Source organism: Gekko japonicus, unplaced genomic scaffold (genome assembly GCF_001447785.1).
Source record: "Gekko japonicus isolate JY-2015 unplaced genomic scaffold, Gekko_japonicus_V1.1 scaffold133, whole genome shotgun sequence".
Lineage (NCBI taxonomy): Eukaryota > Metazoa > Chordata > Lepidosauria > Squamata > Gekkonidae > Gekko > Gekko japonicus.
This window is the reverse complement of record NW_015171506.1, coordinates 892,582-914,537: the sequence shown is the minus strand read 5'-3', so window position 1 is coordinate 914,537 and position 21,956 is coordinate 892,582.

Below are 21,956 nucleotides of genomic sequence, written 5' to 3'. Positions count from 1 at the left end.
TGGTGTTAATAACTCCAGAACCCCATCTTGGAATTAATGATTTAAGTGACTTCTGGAGCACCGATATTTTAGTGAACTATATTAATTGTATTGTTTTACACTGTTTTTATTGTTTTAACCTTGGCATTTATGCCTTTTTGTAAGCTGCCCTGAGCCTATAGCTAGGGGCTCTGGGGCAAGTGATGCTCTGTCTTCTTGGTGCTTGGGGGGGTCAACAGTGGGAGGGCTTCTAATGTCCTGGCCCCACTGCTGGACCTCCTGATGGCACTGGTATTTCTGGCCACTGTGTGACACAGAGTGTTGGACTGGATGGGCCTTTGGCCTGATCCAACATTGGCGTCTCTTATGTTCTTATGTTCTTATGACAGGATATGAATCCAAAAATAAATAAATAAATAAATATCCTGACCTCCTCAGACTCCACCACAGAATATCCAGAAATTTCCCAACCTGGCAACCCTAGCAGCCTGTCCCCAATGAGTTCTCCCTTAAATGCCAAAATAGGCCTGGAAAAGGGCCTTCCCCCTGCCTTTTACTGACAGAACCAACCCTTGAACACTGTGGCTGCCTAGCAACAGCCACTGAGGTAAAATGTTCCTTAAAGCTACAGGTGCTCCTTTTATTGTTTTGGGGTTTTTTAAACTCCACATTTTTTTTAGATTTCAGATTTTTCTGCAAACCTGGGACTCTTTGCAGGTTTGTAGAAAGATCTGTCTTGTCCATTCATAGCTCCATTCACAGGAAGTTTCCTAAGATTTGGCTGACTTTGCTATTAGAATATAAGATGACTTTTAAAAGATTCATCCGTCCTTTCTGCAGAGCGATTAAAAGCTGGCTGTGGACATGTAAAATTAAGTGAATCTAAATGAAAATAAATTTCTCAGTTGTTCCAGTGTAAATGGATCCATCAGTGCAATCCATCCAAAATAGAGCACTTTTGTTCCATTAATTTTTGCAAATAAGATATTCAAAGATTGAATTTACCTGACACACAATGACCATTTGTCTCAACTCAAGCACCCCATACAAAAGCATTGATGATTTGTTGACAGTTTAAGTATTATTATTTTCAGTGGCCTTTGCATTTGCACCGCTGGAACTATTCAGCATGAATAGCTTCAGTTGGCACATGCTCATAATTGATAGATTTGCTTGGATTATGTGTGCTCCAGAGTCATCATGGACAGATCATGCATCATTTGAAATCATGAGTGTACATGCTGTTTCTGTGCCTGTGCAGATGGTAGTATTCATCTTGTTGGTGCATGCTCTGTACTTACTGAATCAAGCCATGCTTCTCAGGTGGCACTGCAACGATTTCCAAAATATTTGTGATTAAGTTTAGAACACTGAATTTACACAAACACACTTTGCTAACAAATAGGGCTTATTTGTTTTAATACATGCTTTTATGTCTTTTTAAAAATAAGTTGGCCACTTTGATGGCCCTGATGAGGGCAGAAAGGTGGGGTATGTACTTTGTAAATAATAAATTAATTAATAAATAACGTATTAGAGACACAAACCACTGCCACTCCCAGCAGCTGCCAGACAACCAAGGAAATTTAATATTTCCTCTGTTTCTCTATGCTCAACTCTGCTCATTTCAACAGGAGTTTCTGGAGGTGCCAACCTGCAAATGGGCAAAATCAACAACTGCCCGTACATGTGCTTTCTCTGTTGTGGCTCTCACCTTGTGGAATGGCCTGCCCGAGGAGATCAGAAAAGATCCCACTCTCCTTGCCTTCTCCAAACGATGCAAAACTGAACAATTCAAGAAGGCTTTTCTGTGCAGGTAATAAGGCTGTACAGTACAAAATAGTTTCACAAAATTACTTGGATAAAAGAATGGGACTTCTGGTCTTAACTGATGTATATAGTGTATTGTAAGCAGGATCCTATTATGTAATTTCTGTACGCTTAATGTGTCATGTTAATACTTATGCTCTGCTCCTGTTCTCTTTGGTGGTTCCAGTCTTCTAATATCCAAATGCATTAGTTATTGAATATCCCATTTTATTGATTGTGCTGACTCACTATGTGTAATTTGCCTTGAGTCCATGTGAGAAAGGCGGACGATGAATAACATTAAAAAATTGGGTGACTGACAGGTGGAGAAGAAAGATAGAGTAAGTTGCAGGAAAGCAGTACAAGCAGGGTTCATTTCCTGCCGGAGTGCAGTGAAGTGGCGCTCTGGCAGTACGGAGCCCGGGGCGGTCCCCCTGCCATTCCTGGCCCGCCTGCGCAGGCGGACGGGCCAGGGAAGGCCTGCAGAGCCCCCCCTGCCTGGGGGGATTTAAATGCTTTTCTTTCCCTTCCCCATCTGGGGAAGGGAGAGAAAGGCATTCTAAACATGCCTGGGTTCCCTGCCCAATCTTCTCCAGGTACCCCACAGCCACGGGCCACCTGGAGAAGATCAGGCAGGGAACCCAGGCATCCTTGCATGCTGTCCCTTTGCAAGGGGGTGTGGCATATGCAAATGAGTTATGTAAATGAGCTCCACCTCTCCCATTTTATTGATTGTGCTGACTCACTATGTGTAATTTGCCTTGAGTCCATGTGAGAAAGGCGGACGATGAATAACATTAAAAAATTGGGTGACTGACAGGTGGAGAAGAAGGATAGAGTAAGTTGCAGGAAAGCAGTACAAGCAGGGGTCATTTCCTGCCGGAGTGCAGTGAAGTGGCGCTCTGGCAGTACGGATCCCGGGGCGGTCCCCCTGCCATTCCTGGCCCGCCTGCGCAGGCGGACGGGCCAGGGAAGGCCTGCAGAGCCCCCCCTGCCTGGGGGGATTTAAATGCTTTTCTTTCCCTTCCCCATCTGGGGAAGGGAGAGAAAGGCATTCTAAACATGCCTGGGTTCCCTGCCCAATCTTCTCCAGGTACCCCACAGCCACGGGCCACCTGGAGAAGATCAGGCAGGGAACCCAGGCATCCTTGCATGCTGTCCCTTTGCAAGGGGGTGTGGCATATGCAAATGAGTTATGTAAATGAGCTCCACCTCTTTTTTATGAAATGACCCCTGAGTACAAGAATGCATATGTGCTAAAATATGTTCAATACAGTTTAAAAGAATGTGAGTATTTGGTGAAAAGGAAACACTTTTCATGAGTTTGAAGGTGCTGCTTGCAATTCACAATCCAACTCAAGCAGAGGAATGTTTTAACATCACTGATTTTAGCAGACTAGTTACTCTGGTGCTTAGCTCCCATGAAATCAATGCCACTAAACATTTTTTTAGCTTTGTCTACACTGTGCAATTTGTTTCAGTTATAGGTATTTAGGTTGTTGCGGTTTCTTTGCTGACAGCAGAATCTTGTGCCATTTAACATACTTCCAGACACATTATTCTTAGCTTCATTAAAAGAAAATGTATGGCAACTGGGAAGATGAAGTCTATAAAAACCATTAACTATAGAACTCGTCTAGAATTGCTACAACCTGTTATTCCCATTTAGTTTATAGACTGGAATTATGGCATCTCATTGATCGCTTTCAACGACATATTTCAGGGGGGGGGGAGATCAATGGGCCCAAAGTCTGTGATGCAAATGGCAATAACAAGAAAGTGAGAAAATAAGCTTTGAAAATGCTCTTAGACTGTACCTGTAGTTCATACAAGTCTTGAATCAAGAAAACATATATCCATGCACTTCATATTTAGCATAGTATTTATGGGATACCTCTTCATAAACTGTTGGTTGCTTAGAAGGGAGTTCCTCCTCCCTTAGGTGCTTATACTCACAAATATGTTCTAAGTAATCAGTTAGAAAGCCATTGTGGTACATAGAATAGGCAAAGATACAAAGGTTTTTTAACATCTTTGTCCTATATATCTACGTAACATGCCTGAATAAAATCCACATAGCTGCTATTGCAGCATGAAAAAAAACTACCAGAACACAAAGAGTTCTGGTTTTAACCATAGTGCCCAAGTTAATTGGAAAAATACTGATTGATACACAACTAGACCACAAGCTACTGTAACTACAGAAGGAACTGATTTAGGATCACTCACTAAAATATGATGTGACCTAATGTGGGCCAACATTTTATAAAGCTTGCTGGGTGACTGAATAATCCTTATATATCTGTAATCTCCCTTGAGTCCCAGTGAAAATGGCAGACTGTAAATGAAGCTAATAAATAAAAAATAATAAATTTTAAAAGCATGCAGAGAATCAGTGATCATTGTGAGAAAGCTGGGATTTGGAGGCAAACATTTGAGGGATAAAGACTCAGGAGATATCCTACCATGGCTTCTAATAGGTGTCACAGAAACTGTCTGGAAAATGAGAGGCTTTCTTGAATAAAGTATCCTGTGGTGATGATGTACAGCCATGGAGCCAGAGTAATCAGGGAAGTCAGGAAATAGCACTACACAAATGTATTACCTGTGGAATGGTCTGAGTCATTTTAAAAACCCCAGTGAAATGTTTAAAGAAGTTTAAAAAGCTCAAGGACTGCAGAAATGTGCATGTACAGTGGCCTGTTGCTAAGAGTATATTGTCGTGGTACAGTTATGTTTGCCTTCAGAGATATATGTGCCTTGTTAAACATACAATCCCAGTCAGGAAACTTTTACAGCCATAATAAGAACTATTTAAAAAGGTAAAGGTTCCCTTGCTCGAAATCCAGTCCTAAGAGTATATTGTCGTGGTACAGTTATGTTTGCCTTCAGAGATATATGTGCCTTGTTAAACATACAATCCCAGTCAGGAAACTTTTACAGCCATAATAAGAACTATTTAGTCATTCATAAAACAGAGTCTAAGAAGTCATTCTCTCTAAGAAGAATACAGACTTTAAGAGGGAGGTGGAAATTGGATAGTTATTTCCATGAAGGTGCAAAATCAGGAATAGGGGGGTACAGTCCTGAAACTCGTATCAATTTCGCTTCAGCTCATAATGTGGGCTATGGCACTGAGTCTCACAACCAAACCCTATCTACTGGTACTACTAAACCACTTCCACCAGCTAATAAATACCGATACAATTCTAATTCAGAACCTTCTAATCTGGACTTCGGTCATTCACTTCATCAAAGGGAACAAGTTTTGACACATGCCAATCTTTCCCCTGAAGTGAATATGAAGGTTCTTTTAGAAAGTGGAACTTTCTGTGCAGGTTAAAGCTCCCACATCCCATAAGAATATCCAAATACAGAATTCATAAAAATGCTGCCTGAAGTTCATAGTTTCACCAAGGAGCTGTTTCTATAAGTTTCAGCCATGACTAACACCTACACTATGATTGGAATGCTGCCGGATAGAAGTCTAATAAATAATAAATAAAATAAAATCCCCATAACAAAAGCATATCACATACTATATAATCAAATGTTTTATATTTAAATTAAATTAAATTAAAATTTATTATTTAAATAATAATAATTTCATCTTATTTTTGCATCTATACCTCACAGTTGCAAAACTGCCTTCAATAAATTGAATGGTGAGACACAGGTTCATTGAATTGGGTTACAAGTTGCATACAGGTGGGTAAGCTTTTACAGGACAGATTATCTTCATGCCAGACTCAACTCATATTTTTAATTCATCAGTCTTAGAATCATAGAGTTGGAAGGGACCTCCAGGGTCATCTAGTCCAACCCCTTGCACAAATACCCCCCGTACCCCCAGTGGTCCCTGTTCCATGTCCAGAAGAGGACAAAAAAAACCCTTCAGGATGCCTGGCCAAACTGGCCCGGAGAAAAATTGCTTCCAGACCCCAAAGTGGCAATCAAAATTTCCCTGGGCATGTAACAAGGGGCCACAATCAGTGCTTACACTGATGCAATCCTTCCTGACCTCCCTGTAATGATCTGCCTAAATTCACAGAAGCAGCATTGCTGTCAGATGGCCATCTAGCCTCTGTTTAAAAACCTCTGAAGAAAGAGAGCCCACCACCTCCCTAGGAAACTTGTTCTACTGAGAAATTGCTACTATACAACTCATAAATGCATTCTGTCACCAAAGATGATAGGGATGAGACCAATAAGTGAAAATAAAGCAGGGGTAATGGAAAAAATTAGATGGAGACAGAAATGAATGAGAAACATATGGAAAAGAGGGAGAGAAATTAAGAGAGGGAAAGGTTGTTTTATCTTGCTGCAACAACCTAACTATTGCTTTGCAAGACCTGGCAGAGCTGGGTGTGAGGAAAGAGAAAGGCTAAACTATTGGAGAAAATGACCTGCAGGCTGGCAATTACTGGAGCAGCTATCAGAGTGCTGGCTGGGTTGTACAATCTGTTAAGCAAGTTTGCTTCAGTCTTGGAGAAAGGGAAGTCTAGCCAGTCCTAGAATGCTGCTTGCTATGCTCAGACTTCCCTGCACCCCTAGTGGCTGCAGCCAGAACTGCATTTTAAAAATTAAAAGGAAAGACGTTTGGCTGGATGCAGCATGACAGTGACTTCAAGGGCCCTCCTACATGGGCCTTAATCAAGCTGTACCCGGAGAGAGCACTTTCCCGCCCTGTCCTTGGTACGCCACTAGTCTTTTCTTTGTCTGGTTTTACTTTTAATTTTTTATCTCCCTCTGGTGAATTGTAGAACTGTCTTGAGTTAGTCTGGAATTGGAAATTTTGTCTGTATTGTTGGGTTCTACTGTTGTACCCCTTGATCTTCTTGGATATTGCAACAATTTTTTGTTTGATTTCTTCTGCAACTTGGGCTATTGTTCTTATATCTAACTGATATTTCTTCCTGAGGTTTGTCCTTCTTTCATTCTTGAATTTCCTTTTAATTTTTTTTAAGGTGCTCAAGTCTGAACAGCATTTGTTGATTCCCCCCCCCATTTCATTTGACAATTTGGTTTCACCTTAAAATTTTGAACAGCCTTTTTCTTTATTTTTTCTTTTTTTTGTAAACATTCTTTTTATTTTTTAAAGATAAACATAACATAAAATGAGGGTATTAATTATCTTCTAAAATTTTTCATTTACAAATCTCATACCTTAACAAAACATTGATTTTGTATATTCCACCTTGTATCGGAGTGGGATGTGCCTAAGGGACTACAGTAGAGATATGCACTGCTGTGAGTAGCTATACCATCGAGAACACCGAGCACCGAAATGTTTTATGAATTTTGCTTAACTATTTAATATTTAATGTAATCTGTACTGTAGTATTTTATACTGTTTTATTGTTTTATCTATTTAATATTTAATGTAATCTGTACTGTAGTATTTTATACTGTTTTATTGTTTTATCTGGCGTTATGCCTCTGTAAGCCGCCCTGAGCCTGCGGGGAGGGCGGGATAGAAATCCAAATAAATAAATAAATCGTTGTACAGTTATCTTGCAAATATGTAAAAATAAAGCTTTTTATATCCTTAACATAGATTATATGTCTACATGTTTTATTTATTATATTCTTCAATCCATTTATAAAGTCTTGTCCAAGTATTTTCAAAAATTGTCTCTGGTCGTCCTTTCAGAGTCAAAGTTAGTTTACTCATTTCAGCAGTTTTCAGAATTTTATTTATGAGTTCTTCTCTCGAAGGTGCTTCCTTTCTTCTCCAATATTTGGCATAGAGTATTCTTGCCACTGTTGTTACATGTATTGTCAAATAAAAATCTTGTTTTTTACAATTTTCTGTTAAGATATTTAATAAAAATAATTCTGGTACAAAGGGAAGAGGACTTTTTAACATTTTTTGTAAAAATTCATGGATCCAAAATCAATATTTTCTCACTTCATCACATAAGCACCACATATGATAAAAGGACCCATTTTTTTTTGACATTTCCAACATACATTTGATAAGTTAGGGTAGATCTTTGCAAGTTTATCTGGAGTGATATGCCATCTATAAAACATTTTATAAATATTTTCTTTATATGAAATTGCTTTGGTAATCTTTACATTTCCCCCCCACACACCTGTGACCATTGATCTAAACTGCTATTTCTCATACCTTAATGTGCCCATTTTACCATAGAATTTTTAACTACTTCATCTTGGGTCTTATTATCTAGCAATAATGCATACAATTTCTTAATCAGTTTTTCATTGGAATACAACAATATCTTATCAATTTCTGTTATTTTTACATAGAAACTATTGACTTGTCTTGAGCCTATCTTGACTCTATTTGTACTCTTTCTCACCATGTTAAACTGTTTTAATTGAATTTTATTATTTAACAAATCTTCATATCTTAACAATGTATCTACTTGAAATAAAGTAGGATTTGTAAAAGCTTCCAACGGTGCAACACATTTTGGTGTCTTGGTATAAAAACAACTTTTGATTTCTTCCCATACCTTCAATAAGGAAGATCTAATAAGCTGTTACTTAAAATATTTGTGTGTTCTTCCTCTACCATACCATACAAATGCATACCAACCTAGTAAAAGATCATGTCCTTCCAGCTTCAATAGTCTTGTGTTTTCTAGTGTAATCCATTCTTTTAGCCACATCAAAGATGCTGCTCTATAATATAGGAGTCAGTTTGATAGTGCAAATCCAGATATTTCCTTTGCATTTGGGAATGCTCCTGGATGTCTCCCTTTCCATGGAGGCCCATGTCACTGCCATTGCCAGGACTGCCTTCTTCCATCTGAGGCAGATCAGGCAGTTGGCCCAATATCTCTCCTCCCATGACTTAGCTACAGTGATCCATGCAATGGTCACTTCCAGACTGAATTATTGTAACTCTCTCTACGTGGGGCTACCCTTGACCCTGCTCCAGAAGTTGCAGCTAGTGCAGAATGCAGCAGCACAGGTGCTGGCAGTGACATCTGTGTGGGTGCATATCCGCCTGGTGCTGCGTGACCTGCACTGGCTGCCTATTGAATTCTCGATCTGTTTCAAGGTACTGGTACTTACCTTTAAACCCCTATATGGCCAGGGGCCAGCATACCTTCGAGACCGCCTCTCCCCATATGAGCCCTGTAGAGCACTGAGATCCACCAATCAGCATCTTTTGGTGGTCCCCAGCCCCAGGGACGTCCAACTTGCCTCGACCAGGGCCTTTTCAGCAAATACACACCTACGATTTCCACACAGTGGGTAGATAATTGTACATGTGGCACTCTTTGCAAAACACTGGATAGCCACCACTCACCTGCTGGCTTACTACCTTCATAAATTATTAGTGATTTAAAGGTATCTAGAGTGATACAGGGTTCCCAGGCCTGATGTCCAAGAAAAGAGCCCTTTGGCTCACACCAACACTCACACTCTGCCTTGGAGTAGCCTTACAGTTCAGAGGCCCACAGCCCCCACCTCCCAGCAGCAGCAGCAGCAGAGGATGAGGCCTGCAATAAGCTCCAGGCAAATAGACCTTGCTCAATGTGCAACAGACCAGACAAAGATTTGATCAGACCCAGGTAAAAGCATCACTATCCAGAAGGCTACAAGCACCCACTCATCCTCAAACTCTCACAGGAAGAACTGAAGGCAAAAATCTTAGACCACATTAACAGCAAAGAATACGGACAAAGACTACCCGTGTTCAGAATAAAATCAAAGAAAGGACAGCAAACTGAAACCAACCAGTTGATGTATAGTGTGGCAGTTGTAGTAACAAGAGAACTGGGAACAGACACGAAGAAAAAGGCAGTTCAAGATTTTAAGGTGAAACCAAACTGTCAAATGATATTACCATTAAAATCTGTAATCTAAAACATGGGCTGCGTTCAGACTGGCAGTTTGGCCCGGCAGCGAAACGTTTCAGGAGCGTTTCAGTAGCGGATTAAAGGGGTGGGTTCACACAGGCACATGTTTCAGGCGTCCCCCAACTGTACTCAAGCCATCCTGCGCCGCTTCCCTCCTGAGTTTAAAAGATACCAGGTGAAAGTGGTAGCAAACCATGTGTAGAGCGGGTTGATTCCGGTTCCCTGCATGTGAACACAAGTGCTGCTAAGGTGGGAACAACCTGCAGTCATTGATAATAGGCACCAGCTTTTTCCATGGGCAGGCACCATTGGTGCCTGCGTGATCCTCAAAACGTGGCCGCGCGGCTTCAAGTGGGAAATTGACCAATGGAAATGGGGCAAAGGGAGGCACGACGGCGGCACAGCTCCTTGTGTGAAATCAGCCTGAGAGTCCTGAGGTCAGTGGGCATCAGTCTGAGGAGGAGGGATGTGATCCCTTAGAAGGGCCCCCTTCTATTGGTGACAGACTGATATCCTCTCATACCAAGGATACCCCTGGGGGGCTGGGGGGAGGTGGGCGTTTTGATCATGAGGAATATAGAGAGTGGGGTCTATGACAGGCATTTTGACCACATGGGGACTTGCTTGCCTGGTGCAAAGGTTGTGGACATCATGCACTCTAGATAGGTTGATAGATAGTGCTGGGGAGGAGTCAGCAGTCATGGTGCACATTGGCACCAATGGCATTAGAAAATGTAGTTTTGTAATCCTGGAGTAAAAATTTAGGTTAGCCAGAAAGTTAAATGTCAGGACCTCAAAGATAGCATTCTCAGAAGTGCAGCTAGTTCCACACGCAGGGCCAACTAGACAGGCACAGATCAGGGGTCTCAATGTGTGGATGAGAAAGTGGTGCTGGGAGGAAGGGATTAGATTTGTTAGGTGGTAGGGAACTTTCTGGTGGAAGCCGAATCTGTACGAAAGAGATGGGCTTCATTTGAACCAAAAGGGAACAAGGCTGCTAGCGACTAATATCAAAAAGGTATCAGAGCAGCTTTTAAATTAACCCCCCCCCGGGGGGGGGAGCCAACAGGAGCTGGAGAACTTACAGTTGGGGACAAGTCAGTCTAAAGGGATGATTGTGTAAACGCTCAGTATAATATTGATAGGAGTGTAATGGAACTTGGGAGTGAGGGCATGATGGCTACTGCAAGCTCTGTGACTGACTAAGGACTCTGAGCCGAGATATGGGGGAGCTGAAGTACTTGGTGTTTAGTGTCAATTTAGATATAGTAGGTATCTCAGAAACATGGTGGAATGGAGAAAATCTATGGGATACAGTCATTCCTGGGTATAAGCTCTATAGGCAGGACAGGGAGAGACAGGTTGGTATTGGTGTTGTGTTGTACATCAAAGTGGGCATAGAATCACATAAGTTAGAAAATGTCAGGGGCATTAACTCCCCAACAGAAGCAATATGGGTGGAAATATTGGGTCATAAGTGTTACATAAAAGTGGGGGTATACTATCGCCCATCTGATCAAACCCTTGAGGCTGATCTTGAGATGGAGAAGGAAATAAAGGAGCTGACTAAAGCAGATAATGTCATTATACTGGAGGACTTAACTACCCTCACATTGACTGGGTGAACATGTACTTGAGGCATGCTGTAGAAATGAGATTCCTAGATATCATAAATGACTGGGCACTGGAACAGTTTATCACAGAGCCAACCAGAGGGGTAGTGATCTTGGACTTGGTTCTCAGTGGGTCTCAAGACCTAGTGAGAGATCTAGAGGTTATTAAACCAATTGTGAACAGTGACGACAATGCTATAAAGTTCAGCATTCAGGTCAATGGAAAGTTACTCATAAAGTCCAAAACTGTAACATTTGATTTCAAAAGAGGGAACTTCACAAAAATGAGAGGAATAGTAAAAAAATAAAAATAAAGGAAGCTGAAGGGGAAACACAAGAGAGTCAAATCCCTAGAGGATGCTTAGAAGCTATTTAAAACCAGTTAGAATGCTGAGTTAGAATGCATTCGAAAAATTAGGAAAGGCACTGCCAAGTCTAAAAGAAAGCCTATGTGGTTAGATAGATTCATGGATTCTATCAATGGCTACTAGCCATGGCGATTGAGGGGAACCTACACATTCAGAGGCACTAAGCCCCTGAATCCTAGAGCCAGGAGGCAACATCAGGTGAAGTCGTTGTCCTCAATGCTCTGTTGCTGACCACTGTGTGAGATAGGATGCTGGGCTGGATGGACTATTGGTCTGATCCAGCAGGGTTCATATGTTCTTATCTTCATTTACAGAGGTGAGCAGATGATGTATTGTCAATATCTTGCTCAGTTTGTTAGTGGACTTTCAAGAGCAACTTCATTTCTATGGCCTATTTCTTGGTTGGTTTTATTTATTACTTGTTCTTCATGTTCCTCCTTTGACTGGCTTTTGTTTCTTATTTCATTTAGCTCTATTGCTGCACAATAGTTGTTTCACATGATAAAACTCTGCTGATTTGCCAGTTGCTATTCAGTGATGGTAGAATCAGGACACTCCCCCCCCCCCCATATTTCAAACATTTGTTTCAAATATCCGAAAGTGCCTGGTTTGAGGCAATGCACCCAGTGCAATGATGTCACCCAGAGATGATGCCATTGCTCAGGGCATGTGACGGTGGAGGTGGATGGTCAATCATTTAAGGAAAAACCATACAGTTTTCCCTTAAATGCTAGAGCATCACCTGCAACGTGCCATGCACTATGTCATAGTGGTGTGTGCATTTCGCATGCGCGCCGAAGAGATCCTAGAGAAGGACCGTCCAGACCCCCTCCTACCGGTGTCATGGTAAGTCCTGGCAACCCTACCTGGTTGCCCAACAGAAGAGTTTGTGTCCTGCAGCTCATTTTCACCAAAGACCCAGGAACACCAATCTTTGATGTGGTCCTTATTAACCCAATCAATGCCCAAACCAGTATAGATTTTTAATTTGATTTTCTCAACATATCGAAGGGGGGTGGGGTGGTTGGATGCGTTTAGTCTGACTCCTTAGCACAGGCCTGTCTACCACAGGAGACCCTGCCAGCAGCATAGCTGCTGATAGCATAGCCTTCTGCTTCACTGGAGCGCACAAGCCCCACCAGCAAGGCAACCTAGCATCCTATGGGGGTTATTATTATTGTTAGTATTGTCATCATAACCATTTTAACTGTTATTATTGTTAATATTATTGTTGGTGTTGGTGTTATTATTATTAGTAGTAGTAGTTTGCAAGGAGGAGAGTTACCTCCTGTGTGTATTAGCCATGCTATTTTTTTTATCAATTTTCAGTGTTTGACATTTGTACCCTCTCTATTAAGAACTGTTTATGTTGTGTCAAAAGTTTAAAGTACATTTTCTTTTGCACAAAAATGAAATTTGGTCAATAAATAACCTGCCCATTTGCTGTTTTACAAATGTCAATGTTTAGATTTATTTTAAGGGAAGATAGTTAATGTGTAGATAACTTTGATCCACATTAAAGTGGAGACTAGTATTCTGAGGCTTGATATCTCTGCTTCACTCTAATAGGTTTTCATTTATTACATAGTCATCTATTATTTACTATGCAGTTACCATAAATGTAAAGTTTGAGCATTTGCAGTGCCTGTGAGTAATTGACAATACTCACTATCAGTAATAAATCACTACCCATGAGACTGATTTCTCCTGATCCCTCAGATATATTATTCAGTATCTGCTAAAATGTGACAGATAGGCATTGAAAATGTGGGTATCTGTCAGTTTGTATAGTTTGTATTAAAAAGAGACAGTTACAAAATGTAGTTTGGAAGCTGTTTGACAACATTCACGCTATGTGATTGAAAACAGGGATGTAGCAAGAATTTCTAACTTTGTACTTTGTTGTATACTCAGGTCTATCAGAATCTAAAGCCACACTCACCTGCCACATGCAGTGATATACAATTCATAACTGACAAAATCAAGTGTGTGGCAAGTTCTAATTGAAAGTAAACTTGCAGGCAAACCTAGCATTCATTATTTCAGAGTTATGGAGAAGTTGGACACATGAAGCTTCCTTATACTGTGTCAGACCATCAAGTGCTGTCTGCTATGACTGGCAGTGGGTCTCCAGGGTTTCAGGCTGAGATCCTTCACATCATCTTCTACCTGATCCTTTTAGCTAGAGATGCTGGGGATTGAAGTTGAGGCCTTCTGCGTACAAAGCAGATGCTCTGTCACTCTCTCCTTTGACACTTTGAAATTCTTAGGATGCCTGCGGTTCAGTTGTATCATGAAAGACTTTAAAGAATATTTAGAAAAAAGATGGGATGTAGAACATAATTTACTTTGTTTTGATAATTAATAAAAGTAAGATAACACAGGGGTTGAAAGAATAGAGAAAAATATAATTACCTTGAAATTTAAGAATGAAAATGTGAAAAGACAACAGAAATATAAGAGGGAATGGAGGGAGGAGCATTGCGGGAAGCCATCAAGGGGGGGGGGAGGAGATAAGAGAAATGGATATATGTTATTTGAAATGTAATGTTGAATATGTTGTTATATCCAAAAATAAAAGTTTGTTTAAAAAAAAAAAGAATCTAAAGCCACACTCACCTTCCACATGCCGTGATATACAATTCATATCTGACAAAATCAAGTGTGTGGCAAGTTCTAATTAAAAGTAAACTTGCAGGCAAACCTAGCATTCATTATTTCAAAGTTATGGAGAAGTTGGACACATGAAGCTTCCTTATACTGTGTCAGACCATCAAGTGCTGTCTGCTATGACTGGCAGTGGGTCTCCAGGGTTTCAGGCTGAGATCCTTCACATCATCTTCTACCTGATCCTTTTAGCTAGAGATGCTGGGGATTGAAGTTGAGGCCTTCTGCGTACAAAGCAGATGCTCTGTCACTCTCTCCTTTGACACTTTGAAATTCTTAGGATGCCTGCGGTTCAGTTGTATCATGGCATCCTATGTATTTATTCCATTTATATCCTCACTTTCCATTATGGAGCTCTGGGTGGTATAGATAGGATTGCCACAAAGTTTTCCATTCAGGCACTGACCAGACCCATCCCTGCACAACGTTGGCAAGGTTTCTGTATCAGGTGCTCTGAGACTTATCTTGGTTTTTAAGCCTGATCTGTTATTTTTGCCCAGACTGCTCACCAGATTCAGACCAGAGTACACAGTCATGGACTTTGTATAAGCCTTAGCATGTGAGGTGATGATGCTCATCCAGGATGTTTACTGGTATGAGTAGACAACTGTGGTGACTTTGGTATGCATATTTCTTCTTATGAGAGCAGGACTTAAAGAATTTGCAATGTCTGAATTACCCTCTGAAACCCCATGATATTTAAACCCTTTATCAGTGCCTTGAAAATTGCCACAGAAAGCATGGGCAAACAAGGCTACATTTCACACAGCTGCCTCTCAGCACACAATTGAAACAGTCAAGAATTGCCCCTAAAACCCTACTGTAATGATCTGTGACTGTCAGTTCCAAATATCTGTTTTGTGAATTTTCAAGAAGACAGTGAACACATGAGAAAGCCTCAGATTACCAAAACAGGAAAAGCTCTTGAAGCAACAGCTGATAAGACACTATATAACAAAAAGCAGCATCTCTGTTGCACAGATGACAGCTAAAATGATGGAGTTGATAGACTGAAACTATATAGTCAGTCATCAAAAGGAACAGCACCATGACATGTCCAGGTGTGGAGACATCTTAGATGGGAAGGGGCAGCGATCTTCCCCTGAAGGACATTAATGTGTCTGCAAGGGGCAAAATTTAGCTGTGAAAAAGATTTTGTCAGAGCTTTAAGCTTGAGACCTTAGAAAAATGAGAGAACATAAACATATATACTATAATTCTTCAATGAATTCCCTGTCCCCTTTTAAGGATATGATAACCAGTTGGAAGTATGACTAATTCCATTATTTATTTCCCATTCAATGTAATTATGTTATTTGGTCTGGTGGTTTGTTCAGCTATTATTTTATCACATTTTTATTGTGTACTTTTTGAAAATCAGGAACAGTTTCTTTTATTTATGTATGTATTTATTTATAACATTAGCTGCCTTTCTTCCTTATGGAGCTCAAGATGGCTTACAATACAAATAAAGTGCATAAACTACATAAAACCAAAATTTCAAATCACAGTTCAGGATTACTCCAATCAAATGCAATCCTAAATAAAACTGTCTTCATCTGCCTCCTAAAGATTGAAAGTGAAGGGGCCAGGCCTACTTCCTAGGGAGGCTGCTTTATAATAATTGTGAAGTTGCCCCTGAAAAATGTAATTATCAAATGAACTTCTTTGATTGATGGGACAGTCAGGAGGACCTCTCCATGTGATCTTAATACTCAGGCAGAAACATCAAGATAGACAGGAAGCAAAAGTAAAAGGTGACAAAAGCAGACGTCTAAATGCAACATTCCAGCAACTTGCATGTAGAGATAAAGAGAAGTATTATAATAACCAATTTGGAGAGATGGACAGAAAAAGGAAGTACAAGAGATCAGTTTCGAAAGTTCCAGGAAATCAAAGGGAAATACACTGAAGACGTACACAGGAGAGCTGAAGGGTGAGAGATTCTTTCAAAGAAGAATCCTTTGGAGAAGAACCTGCGATTTTAAAAAGTGAAGTGAAAGCAGCACTCAAAGTAATTGGGAGAAACAAATCACCAGAGTCAATGGGATATGAATACAGCTATTTCAAGCTGCAGAAATGGAGTCTATCAAAATCTTAATAAGAATATGCCAACATATATGGAATATAGAATAACAAGAATTTGCCAGCATATATAGGAAACAAAACAGTGGCCCACAGACTGGAAATGCTTCCAATTCTGAAAAAGGAGGCACCAAAGACTAGAGCAGTTGTCAGACCCATTGCATTGATTTCTTGTACAAGCAAAGTGAAGCTCAAAACCTCACAACGACTTTTACCATATATGGAATGAGAAATGCCAGCTGTTCAAGATGGATTCAGAAAAAGAGGCACTAGAGATAATGCTGAAAATTTATGTGACTTACTGGAGCGTATAAGAAAATCCTGGAAGAAAACCAGCTTGTGTTTCATAGATTATAGCAAGGCTTTTGACTGTGTGGATCATGAAAAGCTATGGCTGGTTGTAAAAGAAATAGGTGTGTCACATCTGACTGTTTTGATGCACAACCTATACTCTAGAGAATTGGCAACTGTTAGGACAGAATATAGAGAAACAGAATGGTTTCCAGTTGGCAAAGGTGTCAGACAAGGATGTAATTTATTTCCCTATCTGTTCACCCTATATACAGAATATATAAGGAAAAATTGATTAGATGAAAATGGAGTGAAAACTGGTGGAAGGAACATTAGCAATTTGATATATGCAGATGACACCACATTGCTGGAAGAAAATGGTAAAGATCTGAAATGTCTGCCGACAAAAGTTAGAGCAAAAGGTGCCAAAGCAGGATTACGGCTAAAAATCAAGAAGACAAAAGTAATGGCTACTGAGGAATTACACAACTTTGATGATGAAGAAATTGAAATTGTTAGGGATTTTCTGTTCCTATGTTCAGTCTTCAATCAAAAGTGATCCAGCAACCAAGAAATCAGAATGAGATCGAGACTGGGATGGGCAGACATAAAGGAACTAAAAAAGATCCTTAAGTGTAAGGATATGTTGCTGGTGACCAAAGTCAAGATAATTCATGCTATAGTAGTCCCCATTCCTATGTATAAGTGTGAAAGTTGGAGAATGAAGAAAGTTGACAGGAAGAATATTGATTGGTGTTGGAGGAGAACTTTACGGATAACATGGACAATCAAAAAGACAAATATGTGGGTCCTAGATAAAATCAAGCCTGAATTCTCCCTAGAAATGAAAATGACTAAACTGAGGTTGGTCATGTTATGAAACGACAAGACTTATTGGAAAAGATAGTAATACTAAGTGTTGTGTTCTAATGGCAACTGTGCGCGTGGTTGCCCTTACACGTGGCCAGGCAAACTGACCTAGCTTCACATCCTTGGACAATAGAAGGAGAGGATCCTAGAACCAGCCTATCGGCTTGTCTGGATCCTCAAGGGAACCTATGGTTGCAATAACACTGTAAATAATCCAATCATGTGTGTGTGTGTGTATTGGGGTGGGGTTTGTAATTGTATTTAAAGCAGGCCTCTGGCCGGCTACTGTATCTCTAGTTTTCTAAGTAAAGCATGAGCTGAAATCACTACGCTATGCCTCAGTCACAGTACTTTATACTGACGACAAGGATGGGATCCCGATGAGCGAGCCTGACTCTGACTCCGCAGCAGAGAGCAATGCACCACGCACTGATATCCAGGACACCGTGCCTGCAGTGGGTCCATTAGGCTCCGTGGGTGAGCTAAAATACGCTCACCGCCTAAACAGAGTTGGGGTGGAATATTCAGACAGGCCTTCAGTCATCATTGCATATTTCTCATTGCCAGACTGTGAGGGGGAATATTACATATTTATTTCCTTATAGCCCAATCCTGTTATGTTGGTAGCAGCCGGTCATCATCATAATAGTGGCGCCACTGGTTGGCTCCCTATGGACTTTCTGGGGATGGGGATCAAAATTGGCCCCTCTGCCATGCCCAGACACATAGCGAGCATGCCAGAGTCCCTAGCGACTCTGTCAACATCTGCCAATCATGGAGCAGTGACCAATGACAACTGTCTGAGTGGCTCAAATGGGTGCAGCCACACAGCACACACCTATGTGACCCTGGCTCCTTGATTTCCCCTCCTTCATATAGAGCATAGATGAGTGTCTGAGTCACAGTGTAGCCAAGTTACCACCAAATATAAGATAGAGGCTGGTCTTGAACCCCCAGTTCCCACACCCAGGATGAGTGCATAACAACTGGGCCAAGCAAGCACATGCAAAAGAGGAATACTATCAGACATCAGGAATTCTGCTGGAGTTGTGAGATCACCAACCATATAGGAACAGGCAGGGAACATCACAAAGACAGGCGTGGCCTAATGGAAAGGCCCTGGAATAGCATGGCCAAGCTCCTTGGTTTAATCCTCATTGGGGGAGAAGCCAGCCAATTACCCAGTAATTGCAAAAGAGGGAAGGGGATGGTCCAGCTTATGAGCTGCCCAAAATGATCTTGCAAGCCATTTCACAACCCCTCTGTACTATACGAAAAGGCCTGCCATTGCTATCAGCCACCTTGCACCCCAGCCTCCCATCCAACCAGAGACCTTTCCCCTTGCAAAGGTACACATTCCCCCTTGGACCCCCCCTCCCCCCACAATCTGCACACAGCGGCCAGCAGGGTGTGTGAGTGGGCCATGGATGGTTGGCTATGTCAGTCTGTTGTAGCTCAGTACAACCAAAGTCCAATGGGACCATGAAGGCTAACAGAATGCATCCCAGCATGAGCCTCCCATAGCCACTTGAAAGCTGGAAAGGCCCTGTGGACAGATGGACTCCCTCCAGAATTATTTAAAAACAGCTCTGATTGGCGGGCATCTCTCCTCGCGACTCTTTTCACCATAATCGATAAAACTGGAACCATGCCTGACACATGGACTAATGCTATTGTAGTTCCAATTTTTAAAAAAGGTGATCCCCAATTGCCAGAGAACTACTGCCCAATAAGTTTGCTTTCTATTGTGGGTAAGCTTTATGCAAGGTATTTGCTGGACAAACTTACTGCCTGGATGGGATGCATGATTAAAACCTCCCAGGTGTAGAACAGATTGGTTTCTGCCCCGGTAAATCCATGCCAACTTGATAGAGAAATGTAGTGGCAGAGATGGGAAAAAGCTATTCTCTGCTTTTCTTGGTTCAAAAGGGGCACTTGACTCTATTCCCAGGAACCTTTTATGGAATAAGCTGAATAGTATGGGTCTGGACAAATGTTTATTTTTTCTTCTCTGCAAAATATACTCTTTTACTAGCTGCCAAGTATGTTCGTTACGGTCTCATGGGTGGGCTAACCTCTAAGATCCCTTCCAACCGAGGAGTCAAACAAGGTTGTGTTTTGGCTCCTTATTTAATTTATTCATGAATGATCTAGCTCCCACCTTAAATATGATAGATGGCCATTTCCCTAAACTTAGTTCTCTTGCTGCCCCTCTATTACTCTATGCTGATGATGCTGTGGTGTTATCCAGTTCTCAGAAGGGCCTTAAGTGCCTTCTTTCTGCACTTGTTTCTATTGTGATACAATTTTCCTATCCATTAATTTTGTGAAATTAAAAATTATGGTATTCTTGAGCTCTTGGAAATGCCTAAATTGGCATATTAAGGGAAACAACATTGAACAAGTAAAATCTTTCAAATACCTGGGTGTTTTTATTGTTCAGTCGCACAGTCGAGTCCGACTCTTCGCAACCCCATGGACCAGCTCCCGCCAGGCCCTCCGGTCCTCCGCCGCCCTCCGAAGCCTGCTCAACTTCATGCTCGTTGCATCTATGACACTGTCCAACCATCTCATCCTTTCGCGTCCCCGTCTTCTTTGGATAGCACAGCAGAAACAAGCCGTTAACTTGGCCAAATGTAGTTTGTCTGCAGTTGCAAGATTCTTTCACGTGAAAGGTAACCAATCTGTACCTGCTGCTATCCACAAATTTAATGCTAAATCAGTTTCCCAAATATTATACAGGATCCCCATTTGGATTAGTGCCTTTAATTATCAGGCTGAGCAAATCCAGGCAATGTTCTTGTGCTGTATTCTGGGGGTCCCTAATTGCATTAGCTATGCAGCTATGGACTTGTAAACTGGGCAGAAGATTTTAGAAACCAGACCATGGTTCTCAACTCTGAAATTTTGGTTACGTCTTCATTTTTGAGCTTAAACCCATGAGTTATATCTATTTGATGCTGTCTAACTGAACAACGAAAAATTCCTTTATACCTAGTTGGGCACACCGGATCCAGGGGAAAATCCAATCTATAGGTGTTCCCCTCAACTCTCTTCTTATGTTAAATGAAGCCAAGCACACAGAACTGTGAAACAGAGACTCTTAGACATCAAAAAACAAACTCTGTTCTCTAGCACATAAGACACGCTCTCTTCTGGTGTTTGGCATCACCCCTGACCATGGGGCTTCTCACAGTTTATTCCCCCTCAACTACTCAAGCTTTTGTGCTCGCTCAATTTAATGTCCTACCATCAGCAGTTCTGTCTGGGAAATTTGCAAACATTCCCTATCATGAAAGACTCTGCCCATGTGTCAGCAAGCTGCCATAAGGTGATGTGCTACTCTGTGTATATTGCCCCATGCTCTGTCCATCCCCCACTCGCTCTTCCTCAGTAGGTGTTTACTGTCTTCTCTTGCTACAACGGCGTAACTGCTCAAGGTCGACCAGCTGGTGGTAGGGAGGTGTTATGGCATAGCTTCGCTTATCATGTATCCTCTGCCTGAGAACTAAACTTATGTTTATGGTTTAGAACCGTTGCTTTCCCAAGGATTTTGGCGCTCGTTTTCTCTTCCATCCCGCCAGCGGGAAATTGGCTCATTGGTTCTACCCGGGTTCAAGTTCCTTTATTATGTGTGCCTATGAGACTGGTAGTCATTACTAACAATGCTTTTGTTCCTGATATAACCACTGCTTCATAATAAATTCGACTTTGTTCATCAACCATGGATTTATTTCGAATGCTTGGGGACTTGGACACCATGTAGAGCAATGAAACCTGAATTGGTAGCTCACATTTTACTCTACTGTGATTTTTTTGAAAAAATGCAGGACTTAATAATTAGTCCCCTCTGGCAAAGCCTCTTTCTCGACTGGAAGGTCGGAAATTGAGGCTCCCCTCATGCCCTAATGAACCTCGCCGCATTCGCGGCCCCGCACGGGGCTTAGCGGAGCCGCCAGACACCACCTGAGTGATGAAGCGAAAAATCGATGAACTGAAAAGGAGCGGCTGAAACTGTGAGTTGTCAATCGAGATAATGAAAAGAAGATAAGCGTGTCCCCCCCCCCCAAGCGAAAGAGGAGATACTCCGGTACTCCCATTTAAAAGAGATTTTAAAGGAGAAAAGGGGGGGAGAGACTGAAAGTCGAGGAAGGTGGTGTCACCGGGCGATTGATTTGCTGAAAGAAAATGATGCTGATTTATCTTCTAAGTGCACCCTGTGAACTTTGATCAATGTAAACAAAATGAAAAAGATGTCGGAGCTGAAATAAGAACTGCGCAACAAGAAGGGTGGATCTTCCGGTTTGAGTGACTGTCTCTTGCGGGCTTGTTCCTTAAAAGCGAAAGCAGCGATGAAAAAGGAAAATGCCCTTAAAGCGGAGATGTGGATAAATGACCTAGCTATGAGAACGACAGCGTTTATTTTAAAGTCGAAT